This window comes from Pristiophorus japonicus, unplaced genomic scaffold (genome assembly GCF_044704955.1).
Source record: "Pristiophorus japonicus isolate sPriJap1 unplaced genomic scaffold, sPriJap1.hap1 HAP1_SCAFFOLD_94, whole genome shotgun sequence".
In the NCBI taxonomy this organism is placed as follows: domain Eukaryota; kingdom Metazoa; phylum Chordata; class Chondrichthyes; family Pristiophoridae; genus Pristiophorus; species Pristiophorus japonicus.
Genome location: NW_027254868.1, coordinates 345,646 through 360,913, shown reverse-complemented (window position 1 = coordinate 360,913; position 15,268 = coordinate 345,646).

The following is a 15,268-nucleotide window of genomic DNA, read 5'->3' as shown; positions in this document are numbered from 1 at the left end:
TGGAGGATATTAATGGCATTGGGAGTGGCGAGGCCACGATGAGATGTGAAAACAACAATGAGAATTTTGAAATCCAAGCATTGCTTCAGCGCGAGCCAATATCGGTGAGCGACCATCAGGGTGCTGGGTGAATGGGATTGATGCGAGTTTGTATACAGCCAGAGAGTTTTGGGACAATCTCAAGTTTACATAGGGTAGATCGTGGGAGGCCAGTAAGGAGTCCGTTGGAGTTGATATGTCAGAGATAACGAAGGCATGGTCACGATTTCAGCAGCTGATGGGTGACGGTAGCGGCGGTGTCGGGCGATGTTACGGATGGGGGACACTCCTCAAGGAGACAGCTCGGGAGCAAAAGTTTGGCACTGAGAGGGGAGTGAGTTGGTGAAATGCCATCTGCGGCTTAGATTAAGAGCCTCAGCTGTGGATTAATTTAATTGAATTAGGAGGTTTTATGTGAAGGTCAAGACTTTAAGAGATAGCCCAAGGGCAGCAGAAAAGCAGGAAAGGAGGCGGTGAGGAAAGGCTTTGATTGTGGTTCGACATCCCGACTTCTCGTATTTCAATCAGTGATGGTTCACATCCGCTGTTGGAGTGTACATAATGGAACTGAAATAAATACACTCAGAGGCTTTAATCCATCATTATCGTCATTACATGAATGTTAATTGCAGATACGATGTGACTTAAATATAAAGGTGTGTGATTATTGTGTAAATCAGAATGTTATCAAAAGTTTGCAGGTTCGAGTCTTGAACCAGATGCGCTAGTTAATTATATTTTAACTTGATAAAAACAAACCGCATGTCCAATCTTTAGGTTGATGAATGGTTGATGAATAGCTTGTACATAAAATGAGATATTTCACAACTCTCAAGAAAAATATATTCCACTGAGGAGGAAACGGCGAAAGAGAAAAGATAGCCTTCCATGTCTAACTAATGAAATAAAGGACAGTATAAAATTAAAAACAAGGACATACAATATGGCCAAAACTCGTGGGAGGCAGAAGATTGGAAAGCGTTTAAAAGCCAACAAAGAATTACAAAAAAATGATTAAGAATGGGAAGATAGATTATGAAAGTAAACTAACCCGAAATATAAAAACACAGAGCAAGAGTTTCCTTCGGTATATAAAAATGACAATTGGGGCTAGGTTAAAGGTTGGTTCCTAAGAGGACGAGATCGGAGAATTAGTCATGGGAAACAAGGAGATGGCAGAACCTCTGGACAACATTGTGTTTTAATATTTACGGTAGAGGACACTAATAATATTCCAACAATGGATAGTCAAGGGGCTATAGGGTGGAAGGAACTGAACACAATCAAAATCACTAACGTTGTGGCACTAAGTAAGCTAATGGGACTAAAGGCAGAAAAGTCCTTTGCACCCGACGGCTTGCATCCTAGGGTCTTAAGAGAAGTAGCGGCAGGAATGGTGGATGAATTGTTTGGAATTTACCAACAGTCCCTGGATCCTTGGATGGTCCCAGCAGATTAAAAAACAACAAATATAACACCTCTATTCAAAAAAGGAGGCCGATAAAAACGCAAATAACGATAGACCAGTTAGCCTAACTTCTGTGAATGGGAAGATGTTGAAGTCCATTAAGCAGCAGCAGGAAATTTGGAGAAGCAAAATTAGGTCAGGCAGAGTCAGCATGGATTCAATCAGGGGAATTCATTTTTGGCACATTGGCTAGAATTCTTTGAGGACGTAAGGAACAGAGTGGATGAAAGGGAACCAGTGGATGTTTTGTATGTGGACTTCTAGAAAGCCTTTGACAACGTGCGAAGTAAAATATTACTGTGCAAGATAAAGTTTCACGTGCTAGGCGGTAATATAGTAGCATTGATAGAGGATTGCCTAATGAACAGAAAACACAGATTAGGAATAAATGGTTCATTCTCAGGATGGCAATCTGTAACCAGGGGGGTGCTGCACGGGTCAGTGCTGGGCTTAAACTATTTACAATCTATATTAACGACTTGGAGGAAAGTAGCGAGTGTAACGTAGTTAAGTTTGCCGACGATACAAAGATGCAGTGCGTGAAGAGCACACAAAAAATCTGTAAAAGAAAAGAGACAGGCTAAGTGAGTGTGCAGATGGAGTATAATGTTGGAAATTATGAGGACAGCAAAAATTAAGAGCTATTTATTATTTAAATGTAGAATGATTGCAAAGTGCTGCTGTACAGCCGGAACTGGGGGTACTTGTGCATGAAACACAAAAAGCGTAGTGTGCAGGTACAGCAAGTGATCAGGAGGGCCAATTGAATCTTTGCCTTTCTTGCAAAGGCGATTGGAGTATAAAAGCTGGGATGTCATGCTACAGTTGTACAGGGTATTTGTGAGGCCACACCTGGAATAATGCGTGCAGTTTTGTTTTCCATATTTACGAAAGGATATACTCGTTTTGGAGGCAGTTCAGATAAGTTTCAAAAGGTTGATTCCAGAGATGAGGAGGTTGACAAATGTGGAAACTTTGAGTCGCGTGGGCGTCTACTCATTGGAATTCAGAAGAATGAGAGGTAAGCTTATCGAAACGTATGAGATTAAGTGGGGGCTTGGCAAGGTGGAAGCAGAGAGGATGTTTCCACTGATAGGGCAGACTCGATCTAGATGGCATAATCTTAGAATCACAGGCGGCCCATTTCAAAATGAGGTGAGGAGAAATGTCTTATTTCAGTGGGAAGTGGATCTGAGGAATTCGCTGCCTCACAGAGCTGTGGAGGCTGGGTCATTGAATATATTTAATGCGGAAATATACAGAATTTTGAGTGTTAAGGGTTTAAAGGTTGATGGAGAGCTGGCAGGGAAGTGGAGCTGAGACCATAATTAGAGCAGCCATGATCTTATTGAATGTCGGAGCTGGCTGGACTGGTCAAATGGACTACTCCTACCCTAATTTCTTATGTACTTACGTTCTAATTTTGTTCATGTTCGAAAGAAACATCGGAATTCCTTCAGCATCAAACCACAGATTACCACTGAGATAAACGCAGCGAGAGGTAGCTGTAGAATCGAGTCAGATGGCGCAATAGCCAAGAGAGATGGTTAGATGCAAAACAGCCTCCGAATCCAAAAGGCATTGACATGTAGCTGACTGAAATTAGTCAGTGCAGGCGAGCCCGTAAAGTTGTGGTTTGTCTCCGTGGCTTAAGTGGTCAAAACACTTGTCTAATTAACACGACAGTCTTGGGTTCAACCATCGATACGGCCTAACTTTTTTTTCACTACGCACAATGGACGAAATTCTTCCCTCGTGAAAGGGTTTTTAAATATAACTGCCACAGCACCAGTTTCCATTCTGGATGGACACTCCAATCGCTGCAGGGTGTCGGTGGAATTCCACCGGTGCCATAATTTCTGGTGGGGCTAATTTTTGCTTGATCAATATAATCCAGCAATGCTGTTTATGACTGTGTTTTTGTCAGAACAAACTTGCAGTAACTGATGTAGGGAGCGTGAATGTATAAAGGATAATAATCTCCGTTGTGGCCGCAGCAACCTCGCTTCAAATCCGATTTATGGTACAGTTTACTTTTTATCTTTTGTCCTCTCCGGCAAATGTTGATAGAAAACAGCAGCACATCAATCTTTATTTTCCTAAACACGTATTATTTTGTTGCCAGTAGAAACATGCATACTCTTTCAAACGGGCCTGTTTTCTCAGCTTTTTCTGCCTTCCAGAAACAATAGCCCTTTCCTCAAATTGCTCCCTTCAATAACTGAAAGGGCAGCAGCAGTGGTTGCGTGGGTTACTGGAAAAGGCGCCTGACTTCAATGCCAAAGAAGTTCTGTCGTGGGCATTTAATTCCCCCAGTCAATCGTTTATTTTTCTCTGCATTGAAACTGTTTCACTACATTACATTTCTGGCGCTGCCTCACCTGAATCAAGAAAAGGCCTTTTACTGACAGACGCTAGTTGTACTCTTTCAACATTGTTCCAACTTGGTGCATGGGCAGGACAAGCGTTCAGTTCCGTTTTTCGCTAGAGATTGCTGTTTGGATGCAAAAATCAAAACGCTGAGAGACTGATTACACTCTTGCAGCAAAACGTGGTGGCCGACTGGTTCAGGCAAAGGTCTGCTAATGTATTGTGCGCTAATGCGCGGATGCGAATATAATCCTCGTTGTTATTGTCTTCAACATTTAATGCTTCAGCTTATTTTGTTAATCGCTTAAGCTTAATGTCCATATTCACCTGTTGCTCCAAATATGCTATACTTAGCTCATGTCATTTCTCAAATTACTAATATTTACATTAAAAGGAAAAAAAATTGTACGATTATGGGGAGTGGGACTAATTTGATAGCTCTCTCATGGACACAGCACAGGCAGGATGGGCTTTAAATTTAAATCTTTACCGACAGAATATAAGATTTGAATACGTAATGAGTTGCGTTGTTTCTTTTTATCGGAGGCTCGTTGGTCTACCGATTTGATTCTCGCTTTGGGATTTTCAGCTTTCAAATGCGACAGATCCTGGATGCAATTCCCTGACTATTGTCTCAAGGGTTTAGTCAAAAATCACATTTTCACAGCCGAAAGGGACTGCAGAAAAGATTAATAATTTAAATTAAAATGTATGAATTTGCACGTATTTTGTACATCATCCAAAATCACACAGCTTCACAGGAGCAACTTTAAAACCAACCAATTGAGTAAAGTTATTGGATTCCGGGTGTCTGCGGCTCTGTGTCTCATTGGATGTGTTGCACACGTGGGGGTTGTGAAGAGTCAGAGCGTGATGAGCGGAAGTTCAAAGAGCGGGAGCAGAGAGGATCGGCTGGTTACAGACCGGGAGCAGAGAGGAGCGGCTGTTTACAAAGCAGGAGCAGAGCTGATTGGCAGTGCCTCGTTCTGGACCTGTGAGGTTTTCGAGCAGTTGCTGAAGAAATTATTTTTTACCATCTGAATTACTTTGCTGTGCATAATTGTGCTTCACGTTGTATTAAAACAAATGCAATGATTAATTGCGCTGGCTCGAAGATTAAATACACAAGCTGCTATGTATGTAACTATGTTATACTTGCCATCAGAGGACGCGACTGCTTGATTCCTCGTGGTCATCTGCAGACAAGGGCAGGGCCAGTATACAAGATTGGCTGTCATGCTGTTTATGCACTCTGGTGTTGCAATAAAGAATTGTTAATGAAGAATACAAAGAAAAACAGGCTCTCTCTAGTCCACCTGGTCTAATTTATCATGTACAAACCCGGCGACACCGGCAGAACATGTACCACGAACACGTGGCTGTTTAACGTGACATTGATGCAAACGACCCTCGATTTGTCCTGAATTATGGTCATGGTTCCAAGTGGATTGCTGCCACTTTTTTTGCCAAGGAAGGGAATAGGGTGTTTATACTCAAACTGTTAAATGCCGAAACGTGCAGAAAGCATTTAGATCAGACCAATTTGCGATTTACTGACAGCCAGGTACGACTTGAAGAGGACATCACCATCGACGATCCACCAAAACACACACAACCAGCAATCGAACTCGTTGGCAATCATGAGGATGAATCCACCGTTCCTGACAATCAGGTTAGAGCAGCCGCGTTGCAGCGCAGAAATGATCTGTCCAACTCACACAGGCCAGGGTTTGAACTTAGACAATAAACCAAGGGGCGAAATGCTCTGGATCGCCTCAACTTGTTAATAACTTGTACAGAAGGTGGGAGTGAAGGTATGCATATAACGATGTAATACTTGCCACCAGAGGGCGCGAATTTTGGAGTCCTAATGGTCCTCTGCACATACGTGCACGTCCAGTATAAAATGTTGACTGGCATGTTGCATACGCACTCTGGAGTTGTAATAAACATAGAAACATAGAAACATAGAAAATAGGTGCAGGAGTAGGACATTCGGCCCTTCTAGCCTGCACCGCCATTCAATGAGTTCGTGGCTGAACATGCAACTTCAGTACCCCATTCCTGCTTTCTCACCATACCCCTTGATTCCCCTAGTAGTAAGGACTTCATCTGACTCCTTTTTGAATATATTTAGTGAATTGGCCTCAACAACTTTCTGTGGTAGAGAATTCCACAGGTTCACCACTCTCTGGGTGAATAAATTCCTCCTCATCTCGGTCCTAAATGGCTTCCCCCTTATCCTTTGACTGTGTCCCCTGGTTCTGGACATCCCCAACATTGGGAACATTCTTCCTGCATCTAACCTGTCTAACCCCGTCAGAATTCTAAACGTTTCTATAAGGTCCCCTCTCATTCTTCTGAACTCCAGTGAATACAAGCCCAGTTGATTCAGTCTTTCTTGATAGGTCAATCCCGCCATCCCGCAAATCAGTCTGGTGAACCTTCGCTGCACGCCCTCAATAGCAAGAATGTCCTTCCTCAGGTTAGGAGATCAAAAATGTACACAGTACTCCAGGTGTGGCCTCACCAAGGCCCTGTACAACTGGAGCAACACCTCGCTGCCCCTGTACTCAAATCCCCTCGCTATGAAGGCCAACATGCCATTTGCTTTCACTGGAGTTCAGAAGAATGAGAGGGGACCTCATAGAAACATTTAAAATTCTGACGGGGTTAGACAGGTTAGATGCAGGAAGAATGTTCCCAATGTTGGGGAAGTCCAAAATCAGAGGTCACAGTCTAAGGATAATGGGTAAGCCATTTAGGACCAAGATGTGGAGGAACTTCTTCACCCAGAGAGTGGTGAATCTGTGGAATTTTCTACCACAGAAAGTTGTTGAGGCCAATTCACTAAATATATTCAAAAAGGAGTTAGATGAGGTCCTTAATACTAGGGGGAATCAAGGATTATGGCGAGAAAGCAGGAATGGGGTACTGAAGTACAATGTTCAGCCATTAACTCATTGAATGGCGGTGCAGGCTAGAAGGGCCGAATGGCCTACTCCTGCACCTATTTTCTATGTTTCTTTGCAACTCCCCTTTTCCTAATCTGTCACCATTCAGATAATAGTCTGCTCTCTGTTTTTACCACCAAAGTGGATAACCTCACATTTATCCACATTATCCTTCATCTGCCAAGCATTTCCCCACTCACCTAACCTATCCACGGCGATCTGCAGCCTTATAGCATCCTCCTCGCAGCTCACACTGCCACCCAACTTTGTGTCATCCGCAAATTTGGAGATACTACATTTAATCCCCTCGTCTAAACATTAATGTACAGTGTAAACAGCTGGGGCCCCAGCACAGAACCTTGCGGTACCCCACTAGTCACTGCCTGCCATTCTGAAAAGTCCTCATTTACTCCTACTCTTTGCTTCCTGTCTGACAACCAGTTCTCAATCCATGTCAGCACACTACCCCCAATCCCATGTGCTTTAACTTTGCACATTAATCTCTTGTGTGGGACCTTGTCGAAAGCCTTCTGAAAGTCCAAATATACCACATCAACTGGTTCTTCCTTGTCCACTTTACTGGAAACATCCTCAAAAAATTCCAGAAGATTTGTCAAACATGATTTCCCTTTCACAAATCCATGCTGACTTGGACATATCATATCACCTCTTTCCAAATGCACTGCTATGACATCCTTAATAATTGATTCCATCATTTTACCCACTACCGATGTCAGGCTGACCGGTCTATAATTCCCTGTTTTCTCTCTCCCTCCCTTATTAAAAAGTGGGGTTACATTGGCTGCCCTCCACTCCATAGGAACTTATCCAGAATCAATGAAATGTTGGAAAATGACTGTCAATGCATCCACTATTTCCAAAGCCACCTCCTTAAGTACTCTGAGATGGAGTCCATCAGGCCCTGGGGATTTATCGGCCTTCAATCCCATCAATTTCCCCAACACAATTTCCCGACTAATAAGGATTTCCCTCAGTTCCTCCTCCTTACTAGACCCTCTGACCCCTTTTATATCCGGAAGGTTGTTTGTGTCCTCCTCAGTGAATACCGTACCAAAGTACTTGTTCAATCGTTCCGCCATTTCTTTGTTCCCCGTTATGACTTCCCCTGATTCTGAATGCAGGGGACCTACGTTTCTCTTTACTAACCTTTTTCTCTTTACATATCTATAGAAACTTTTGCTATCCGTCTTAATGTTCCCTGCAAGGTTCTTCTCGTACTCCATTTTCCCTGTCCTAATCAAACCCTTTTTCCTCCTCTGCTGAGTTCTAAATTTCTCCCAGTCCCCGGGTTCGCTGGAATTTCTGCCCAATTTGTATGCCACTTCCTTGGCTTTAATATTGTCCCTGATTTCCCTTGATAGTCACGGCTGAGCCACCTTCCCTTTTTTATTTGTACGCCAGACAGGAATGTTCAATTGTTGTAGTTAATCCATGCGGTCTCTCAATGTCTGCCATTGCCCATCCACAGTCAACCCCTTCAGTATCATTCGCCAATCTATCCTAGCCAATTCACGCCTCATACCTTCAAAGTTACCCTTCCTTAATTTCTGGACCATGGTCTCTGAATTAACTGTTTCATTCTCCATCCTAATGCTGAATTCCACCATATTATGGTCACTCTTCCCCAAGGGGCCTCGCACAACGAGATTGCTAATTAATCCTCTCTCATTACACAACACCCAGTCTAAGATGGCGTCCCCCCTAGTTGGTTCCTCGACATATTGGGAAAAAAAACATCCCTTATGCACTCCAGGAAATCCTTCTCCACCGTATTGCTTCCAGTTTAGTTAACCCAATCTATGTGCATATTAAAGTCACCCATTATAACTGCTGCACCTTTATTGCACGCATCCCTAATTTCATGTTTGATGCCCTCCCCAACATCACTACGACTGTTTGGACGTCTGTACACAACTCCCACCAACGTTTTTTGCCCTTTGGTATTCTGCAGCTCCACCCATATAGATTCCACATCATCCAAGCTAAAGTCCTTCCGAACTATTGCCTTAAAGGAGTCTAAGGACACACTAAGTTTAGCTCCCTGTACTCAGACTCGTGGAGTTCTTCTGCTCACGACAAAAACAAGGTAAGCTTTGATGATTCAGGGGAAGAATACTCGCCTGACACGCGGGAGACATGGTTATTGTGCAAACAATAAACGTAACACATGCCTTATACATTGTTGAAATATAAACTATAAATTTTAAAAAACTGTGTGCGAAAATCGATAGGAACAGATCACTTGATTCTGAGAATAATTATTTCACCGACAATGGATAGCTCTTCCTTCAAAGTGATGCTGGCCCAATGAAAAAGTGCGATGTGGACGTGATTGGAACCCACTGTCTGATCTAGAATCAGAATCACTACCATTGCAGCACAAGGTCCAAAGCCGACAAGTGCAACCGCATCTATAGGAAGGGTATAAACAGGACATGATGGCAATTCACAGACGGTCAGGCAATATCCGAGGGAAGCAAAACACAGTTTATGTTTCACGTCCATGATGATCCCTCAGAACATGTCTATAGGAGGGTACAGTGAGGAGCAGCTGTTTAAATATGGAGCAGAGAAGACGCTGGTCCGATACCAGGTCAATCTCGATCCCTGGTTTTACTAATGAATTTCAATAAACAAATTACATTTAAAAAGTTACATGAAGCACTGTGCAAAGAAAACTCTCATTTATGACTTTCAGCCCGTCATATCACGGTCTGTGACGCTGCTCCATGTGAGATGAAATCCCGGTGATGCATATATCGGCCAGACAGGGACGATGTTCATTCTGAAACAGTTCAGTTGTCGATCTTATGAAAGCTGACTGTTATAATTGCTCAATGCAGCTAAAGAATATATATAAAAATCCACTTTTGACGAATCGGCATAACTCGATTCCGAAGCTGGGCATTCTGAGTTTCAATTCTTTCACCGGGTTGTTGGGTTATTGTTCCAACAAGATGACTATGGCATCGTCTGGGCGATGGATCGCATCAACGTCCACATCACCCACGCCATGACAGGAGCTGGTGACTGTTGGATTGGCCACAGCTAATCCACTCTGTTACTTAAATTAATGTAGACTCAAAACAGCAGCGTGAACAGAAACGCTGGCGAAGGAAAACCAAAGCTTGATCACTCAAATACTCTACTAAGGAAGCTCTATTCAGACAATGCCCCACAACCAGCTTCAGGAATTCCAGTCAACCGGAGGCACAAAGTGTCCGTAGTGCCTGGTCTGCGTTCAACGCCTCTCTACTTAACACATGTGTCGAGACGCTTGGTAAATCCACCAGGAAACATCAAGACTGGTACGACAAGAATAAGAAGGAAATCCAGAAGCTAATAAGCCACACCACAAATGCATGGCATTCTTGAACTGGAAGCAGAAGCAAAACTCGAGAGCAAGAAAGCAGTAATTTAGACATCTGGAGGCCGAGGTCCAAGATAAAACTAGCGAAATAATGAAAAGATGAAGAAGAGAAATAACACTGGAGATCCAGCAACTTGCTGATAAACACGGTGTGCATGGCTTCATTAGCGCAGTGAAGACCAATTACGGTCCAAGCAGTGAGGGTTGCACCCCAATGAGGGCCAGGATCGGAATCGTACTTATCAACGACAGAGAAGCAATCAGTGCCCGCTGGAAGGCGTATTTCGAGATCTCTTAACAGAGACTCTTTCTTCCAAATAAGTGTCCTCGATTCCATCAGACAGCATGCTACCCACCACGAACTCAGTATAACCACAGACCGGCATGAGCTTCCAAAGGCCATCCGATAATTGAAGAACAACGGGGTATCGTGAGCACATGGAATCCCAGCTGCAGCACTAAAGAATGGCGGGGAATGACTGTTGGCGCCAATGCATGAAATAATTTCTCTCATTTGCAATGCGGAGATCATGCCAGGGATCATGGAGACGTTGTAATCATGGCCATCCTCAGGAGAGGTGATAAGCCCTATTGCGGTAATTACAGAGGAGTTTCCCTGCTGTCTGCCAAATGGAAAGTCATCCGAAGAATCCTCCTCAATCACATTCTCCAAGTGGTGCTGATTCAGCCCACTAAGGGGCACAGTGGTCATGATCATCACTGCATGCCAAATTAAAGAAAAACGCAGGGAGCAGCATCGAACACTGGACAGGACCTACTTTGACCTCAAAAAGGCCTTCGACACCGTCACAGGTGAGGGATTATGGAGTGTCCTCTACAACTTCAGCTGCTCTCAAAATTGTTTTCATTATCCACCATCTGCTTCACGATGACATGCAAGCCATGATGATGAACAACTGATCCACCACACACGTGCGAACAGGGGTGAAGCAAAGCTGAGTCATCATATCAACGCTCTTCTAGATCTTACTTTCTGCAATGATCTATCTCACTCTCAATATGCTCTCCCCTACTTTTGAGCTAATCTACAGAATAAGTGTAGAATTATTCAAACTCCGTCGCCTCCAGTCCAGATCCAAGTTCGTCCCACAATCTGCGAATTAATTATAGTATGCAGAGGATGCTTGCCTCTATGCACAGTGGAAGGTCGAACTCCATACATTCCTCAACACCAGCAGTGAAGCGTACCAGGGCATGGGCCTTACATTAACCATCCATAAGACAAAGGTTTTCGACCAACCTGCACCGCCATACAATACGGCCAACTTATTATCAAGAACCATGTCGAGGCCTTGGACAACGTGGACTAATTTGCATACCTCGGAACGCTAATGTCAACAAGGGAAGAAGTCGAAGACAAAGTCCAACACCGCCTTCAGTGTGCCAGTGCAACGTTCTGTCGCCTGAGGAAGTGAGTGTTCAATGAACAGGATCTGAAGCCCGGCACCAAGCTCAATGCCTACAGGGCAGTAATGATGTTCCCTCTCCTCCATGCTTCACAGACATAGCCTTTATGGAGCAAGCAATTCAAATCACTGGAGAAGTAGCAGCAATGCTTCCTCGGCAAGTTCCTGCAAATACATTGGCAGCATAGGAACACCAACGGCGTATTGAAATTTCAGATTCTGAAGAAGCTGCAGTATGTTATTCGGCCCATCGTACCTGTGCTGGCTCTCTGAGTGTCCCACACCCCTTGGTCCAACAAAGGTTATCCCTTTAAAGTAAATATTAATAATTTGAGTCGTGATATGAGTGGAATGTAGCATGCTTTGGATATGAAGGTGAATTTGGACATGTGGTTCAAGGTGAATGACAAAATACGATTTGTATCGAATTTTTGATGTGATAATGACGGAAATGGGATTTGAAGCCACCCGTGCAGAGCACAATGATTTACAGTTCATCGCCTTGAACTCTCAAACTATTCCTCTCCGTGCTCAAGTTTGATTAGCCATCCCGTTTCTTGCTTTTTGCATCTAAACTAAATCAGCTGTGGCAAAGTCTCCTTCGCCGCTTGTCCAGTCCGTGCACCTTGATCGACAATGTTGAAAATCTACAACCAGCTTCTGTAAGTAAAAGGCCTTCCGTTACTCCAGGTGAGGGAGTAACACAAATGGCCGGTTTTGAGACAGAATCGTAAAAGAGAAGAAAAATGTTCGACGGGTGAGTTAAATTATGACGACAGATTTTCATTAGCATCGAAGTCAGGCGCTTTTTCCTTTTGGCCAGGCGGCCGCTGCCGTCGCCAGACGTATTGTTGTGGAGCGAATCGTGAGTAAAGGGTTACTGATTGTGGAAGGCAGAAAAAGCTGAGGCGGGTTTAAACGAGCAAATAGGTTTTCAACACCAACAAGATACTATTTGTTTCATGCAGTAATGACAAATATTTCGTTGAATTCTATTAGCAGGTTCCACAGTGAACAAAAGTTATAAAGTAAGCAGTGCTGTAACACGGATTCAAACCAAGGTTGCTCCGGCCGAATACGACGGAGAATACGAACCACTATACGATCACTGCGCCACACATCATCTAATGAAACTCTGCTCTGAACAGAGCAAAGTCTCACAAAACACTTAGAAAACAGCGATTTTTTTTGAAGAGGCCTGAATCAGCCCCGTCAGAAATGATCGCAGCGGTGGAATCCGACCCACGCACCGCAGCGACTGGAGCGTTAATCCAGAATGGGAACAAATGCAGCCGTAGCCCGTTCACTCAGACAGAAATTCGCATATCGTGGGATATAACGAGAAAAAGTGCAGGAGTTTTGGAAATCGATGCCTGATTCTTTAATTGGCTCAACAGGCGCTTCGACCTGTTGAGTCATGGAGTCAAAATCATGCCTTTGATGCATCGCCTCCAGATACTGATATCTATCAGATGCCTGTCACTACCGGTTGAAGTTTGAGACCATTTTTACTTCAATGCATCTCTCTTGTCTAATCCGCCATTTGTGCCGATGCTGGCTGTATCACTTGCTGCTTTTATCTCTGTGTCAATCTCTGAATTGATCTGGAATGTATACCTGAGTTTGTGTCCAACATGAATAAAAAGTGGGGATCACACAATTCCTCCTCTGACGTAGTGGAACTAATTTCCCAACAGTTATAAAAATATATTGTTTATTGTGATTTAGTAAATAAAATATTCCATCTTGAAAGATTTCGGTTCAATTCTGTTCCAATCGACACTGTGACGCCAACATGCTTTAATGAATCCTCTTTATTCGACGACAGAAGCTTTATCTTTGCACCTTATGGTGATTCATAACTGATAAATACAGGTATCAAGCTGTAAAACCGTTTTTATACAAACTGTGGAAAGCACTGGCCCAGGGCAGCAGATTGAAAACAAGGTTTAAAAATGTCAACGTGTGGGAGGAATTGGGGAGTGAATCAAGAGAACCACGATAAGGTCACACAGCAACTTGGAGAATTTCCCTCTGACAATAGATTTGTTGCGGATAGCACGGATTTTTTGCTGTTAAATCTTCATAAAATGCAATGTTTATTTGCAGCTGTTTATATTTCTATCATATTACAGTTATAGGCAATTAGAAACAGGAGGGGGCCAATCGAACCTTAGGCCTGTTCTGCCATTTAATTATATCACGGCTGATATATGTGATTTGCCCGTGATAATTCCATACATTTTAATATTCTCTCCGAACAAAATTCTACAATTCTGTATTTTGAAATTGTTATTTGACTCTCAGCCTCAAAAGCTTAGTAGGGAAGAGAGTTCCAGATTTCTGCTACCCTCTGTGTGAGAAACTGATTCCTCACTCATCACTGAATGTGATCTTTCTAATTTTACAGAATTCCGCTATTGAGCTGGACACTCGCACCAGAGAGAATAATTTATCTCTACCTGACAGCAATTTATCTCGAGCACTTCTTGAAGTCCACTCCCCAGAACATTAACTGTTCCTCTGATCCTGACTCTCGCTTTCAGATTTTGAGCTCTTGCCTCTCTACCTTTTGATTCTTTGCGCCCAATATTAGCAGATGGGTATTTAACCGGGGTATAAATTTAATGTAGTTGGTAGAAGGATTAGATGGGTGATAAGGAAGCAGTTCTTCACCAAGACAGATCTGGGAGTCTGGAACTCACAGTCTGAATGGATGGCAGATGCGGAAACCATCATCACATTTTTTTAAAATTACTTGGATGTGCTCTTAAAGAGCAGTCATCTGCCTATCCCTATCCCTACCGCTGTAACCCATACATGCACCGCCTATTCCTATTGCTATCTTTGTAAACTTCCATGGACAGCCGAACCCCTATGCCTTACGGAGCAACCGATCCACGGAACTCTTATTCCTATCCCTATCGCTATAATCCATCCATGGACAGCTGATCATTGTCACTACGGCTGCAACCCATCCATTGACCATGTACCCCTATCCCTATCACTATAACCCATCCATGGACCCCCTACCCCTATCCTCATCACTGTCACCCATCAATGGACCGCCTATTCCTATCCCGATCTCTGTAAACTGTCGTTGGACAGCTTGACCCTATGCCTAACGTTTTAACCCATTCTTGGGCCGCCTATTGCTATCCGTAACTATGTAAACAATACATGGACTGCCAACGCCTATCCCTATCGCTGCAACCCTTCCATAGACTGCCTAGTGCATTCACTATCTGTAACCCATCCATCGATCAGCTGCACCTAACCACATCACTGTAACCCATCCACCCATCCATGGATTGTCTATTCCTATACCTAACTCTGCAATCCTTTCATGGACCGTCTATTCCCATCGCTTTCGGTGAGGCCCATTCATGGACTGCATATCACTATCTGTATCTCTGCAACCCATTCATGGAGTGCCTGTCCCTATCCCTATCGCTATACCCCATCAAGGGACTGTCTAATCCTATCCCTCGCGCTGTAATCCAACATGGCCTGCCTATTCCTATTCATATCTCTGTAACCCATCCATGGACTCTCTATTCCTATCCTTATCGCTGTGACCCATCCATGGACCGCCTATTCCTATAACTGTTTCTGTAAC